Raw genomic sequence first — 4,511 nt, 5'->3', positions numbered from 1 at the left:
TTTGGTTTCAATTAGCCACAGCTAGCTTTTTCCACTTGAGACTGAAAACCGTGATCAATACTTTCAGTTTTCAAAGCAAGTATTTTGTAATCCCTTTATTCTGCAAAGACAAGGCCTCTGACATCTTTAACTGAACCAACCTCTTGTAGGACTTGGTTGGTCTCTCAGTACACCCCAAGAAGAAATGGCAGCAGGAGTGAGGAACAGATAGACAAGGAGCAAGAGCTGGGTCAAGTTGTGTCCAGCTGCCTGGTTGCCAAATGACCCCCTAAATAACAGAAAAGGTATTTGCTTTTGCCATTGCAAAGTTAGTATCACATGACACCAGGTTGTCTAATGACTAATACCTGACTTTAACAAGGCAGAATGCTTTTCTCAAGACTGAGGTAGCTTGATTGCTTTAGGCACTGAGGCCTAGACCTGCTCTCACACATTTGACCAATTTCCAGCTTCAGTGGCTCCCAACAATCTCTACTTATGCTCTTCATTAAATCACTGGCTTTGTGTATTCATTCACTCATTCATCTAGTGTTTCCATCCATCCACCTGTTCAGCAACTCATTATTTAACTCTCAAATGCAGTGGTTAGCAAAAGCAGACACAGTTCCTGCTCTCCTAAGGATATAGCTCAACAGGTAGCAATCACACAAATAAATATAGTAGTGCAACTCTAATAATTCTTAAATAAAAAAGGCACACATGGGCAGGAGAGATAACTCAGCTATCTAAGAGCCTGCCTGGCAAGCCCAAGGACCTGGGTTCGATCCCCAGTACCACATGCCATGCCAGGTCCCTGCACCATGCTGGCTACCAACACTGGACATGGTGGCACATGCCTGAAATCCTAGTGCTGGGGAAGATAAGATAAGAGAATCGCTACAAGCCTGAGCTACACAGCAAGATCTTGTACCAAATAAATAAATAAATAAGATTTTTTTAAGTTAAAAAACAAAAATGAAAGAAGCATACAACAAGACAACAAGGGAGGTGGTCATCCTCAAAGCTAGGGAAAAATGTGCTCAGTAACTCATGACTGAACTGAGAACTGAAGAAAGATGGAAATCAACTGTGTGGCAGAGGAGAAAAAAAGATTGTAGACAAAGGCCATGCAGCATGCAGAGCAAAGTATCTTGAAGTACCTGAAAATGTGTTCTGCCTGGGAAGAAGAAAGCAGAGGGAATCGTGACAGGGAGGAATGAGTTCAAGGAGTTGGTAGATGCCGCAGGACTACAGGCTTTGCAGTTCATATTAAAGATGCTGAGTTTAATCTAAGAGAAATGAAAAGCAGGGAGTATTTTCAGTGGTGGAGAGGCAGAGGATGCAAATAATAACGGCAAAAGAAGCTTGGCCAAATGTTGTATCTTTGTTATTACCAATTCACATGTACTCACCCATGTTTTCAAGAAGTCTTGCAGGAACAAAGACTATGTAAGTTGTTCAAGAATTTTCCCCCCTTATTTGATGTGTACCACATTCTTTCAGTTGCAAAGCACTGACTAACATTTGAAGAGCTATAATAAAATGCATGGATTTACTGGATTAGGATATAATAGTTAGTAATCACTACGGGAAAATAGTTTGAGTTTCTCAGTTTTCCTCAATTTTGGTGAGAATGGAGAGAAATGAAAGGATGTGTTGAACACTGAGAGCCCAGACAGCAGGACAATTGAATTCAAGAGAGGGGGCGGGTATACTGGGGTGTGTGAGTAGGATAGGCAAGGTGCAGAAAGGTAACCCCAGTGGCTCCAAAGAAATTTTGCTCTGAGAATTGTTTATTCATCTCAAACTGTGAGGAAACAGCACAAGCTGTAAAACAGGTTTTTGGTTGATTGCTTGGATTTGTTTTTTGGTTTTATTTTTTTTTTAAGTCAAGCAAAAGCATGTACAGGCAACTTTGTGGTTTATAATTGTTTTGTTTCGTATTTTCTCAAACATGGTGATTTCCTTGTAAGAGGGCATGCTTCCCACGGGCTTTATTAATCGAAGAGCCACTGTAACTGCATTGCTGTCATTGTGATTTCTCCCTGTAGTTGCCGAGAAAAGCAGTACTCTTTCTTCACTTAGTTTTTCTATTGCCAAATAAATATCACAGAGAAATGTCTTGCTCAATGGCACCCTAATTCTTTACAGGCATAACTCTTCCTAGGAGCTATGCACATCTCGCTTTTTGGACAACGTGAACGAGGAAGCCTCAGCTACCTAGAGCTCTGGTGACCCTCAGCCTGAATGCCAGCCATGGTTCTTGAGAAAATACACACCTCTCATTCATCGTGGGTTACCTATTGACCCCCTTTGATCCTTGCAACTCATGCCATGCTATGGTTTCATCTCCTCTTACGCCATTCATCATCTGGAAGGAAGAAAGACACACAGAAGTTCTCTGAACCTGTGGCATCATCTCTTCTTTGACTGTGCCCAAGCTCGGGCACACTTCCTCTTTCTGAGCTTAATGTCCTCTCCCAGGACAGAAAGATGTGTTCTGGGTTTCTCATTCGCCCAAACTCTCTGACTTCTCAATGGACTGGCAGACCAAGCCAGTAGTCCATGCACTGAGGGTCGGAGATGCTCCACTATTCTCTGCCCACCCCTGGGACACAGCCCATGCTGCTGAGCATTAGGGTGTGCATCACAGCACAGTGTGAAGCCATTATCCCCGAGTTCTCCAGGGTAGAGGTCCTACACTCTCAGAGAGACACGACACACAAGAACACACACATTTCATGAGTTATTAATTTATTGTATCACTTTAATTGGGAAATAACTGGCACCCAAAGCCTGTGATTTTGCGAGTTGTGGAGGGTAGGTCTAATGTTTAAAAATAATTTAAATTATTTAAATAAATAATTTCATTTTTTACAATGAAAAACATTAGTAACAGTGGAAGTGGTACACAGTTGCCACAGATTTGAGGATCAGCACAACATCACATGCAGGGCACCACCACAGTCCTGGGTTCCAAGCAACTCTGGTGGCCTCGGCAGACTAAGGCTCATGTCTCCAAGTTTGCCTTGACCAGTAGGGCTTCCTCTGTGAGCTCAGTCTCTACCAGTGCATGAGAATTGCTAGAGGAGAGATTTTTGCATCAAATGCAAGTCCTTATTAAAGGACCAGTGCCAATGTTTTCCTTCAAGAAAAAAAATTTTTTTTGATGATTTAGGAAATTTAAGAAAAAATTTTTAAAAACTAATAAATTACCCTAAAACAGGAGCCAAGGTTAACAAATACCAGTTCTTTGAGGAAAACAACAAAAAGATCTCATGTGAGAAGCTGTAACTTCACAGAGCAGCAGAAGCAACCCAGTGATTCAAACTCAGAGAATGTCCTTCTGGACCCTTCTGAGCAATGGAACATGCACAGCACCCTACTGTTTGTGGGCACCACAGTCCTTGCTCTCTCCTCCACTCAGCTCTGCATCTTTCTGCCTGGATCCATCCCCCTCCCTGTTTCACATAGTGCTGTACACACTGTTGCTCCTGTGCTCCAAGGAGAGCCACAGAAATCAGCTCCTTCTCAGATCCTCCCTAGCAAGTTCACAGGCTTGGAATGTCCCAGCCCTGGGTCCTTCTACCCAGTATTGGGATAAGCTCTATTCCACCAAACCCCAATACACATCACTAGAAATTTTTCATTGTTTATTTATTTTGGTACAAGGTCTTGCTATGCAGCTCAAACTTGTAGTGATCCTACTGCTTCCAGGATCCCCAGTGCTGAGATTATAGGTATGCACCACCATGCCCAGTTTCAGTGGCCAGCATGGTATTCCCAGGGTTCCTGGGCTGGCATAGCATGCAGTACCAGGAATCAAACCCAGTACTTGCACTTGCCAGGCAGGCATTTAGACCACTGAGCTGTCTCTACTTGTTTCAGAATGTTTGTGATCTCACTATCCTCACAAATTCCTGTTCAATTCCCAAGAAAATCATGTACACTCTCTGACACCATTTGAACTCATAAAATTGTGTGCTTATGCATAATTTATGTGCTTAAACATATTCTCATAATTCATGTGCTCATATATATTTTCTCAACAATTTGTGAGCTCCTCAAATATAAAAATATTGCATTCTGATCTATTTATCACCAGTACCTAGACTAGGTAATGAATTTATATCCCCCACATGTGAACTGCCAAAACAGTTCTGTACTGTATACTAAAATTCAGTACTCAAGAAATAATTTAGTGAGGCTCAGACAAAGAGCTCAGTGGATTAAAGTGCCTGCAAGCAGGCACAGGGGCCAGGGGTTTCATTCCCAGGCCTGCTGTGCCAGCCACATCCCTGGGGTGTGCAGAGACAGCAATTGGGCCTGGGCACGGTGGTGCATGCCTATAATCCCGGCTCTTGGGAGGCTGTAAACAGGCAGATCACTATGAGTCCGATCTAGTAGTGAGACCCTGAGCACACTGTAGACCCTTCTCTAAAATACCAGAAGAAAGAAGAAGAAGAAGAAGAAGAAGAAGAAGAAGAAGAAGAAGAAGAAGAAGAAGAAGAAGAAGAAGAAGAAGAAGAAGA

The sequence above is a fragment of the Octodon degus genome, unplaced genomic scaffold (genome assembly GCF_000260255.1).
Source record: "Octodon degus isolate 3935 unplaced genomic scaffold, OctDeg1.0 scaffold00020, whole genome shotgun sequence".
Classification (NCBI taxonomy): Eukaryota; Metazoa; Chordata; class Mammalia; order Rodentia; family Octodontidae; genus Octodon; species Octodon degus.
This window is presented reverse-complemented; position numbering follows the sequence as displayed.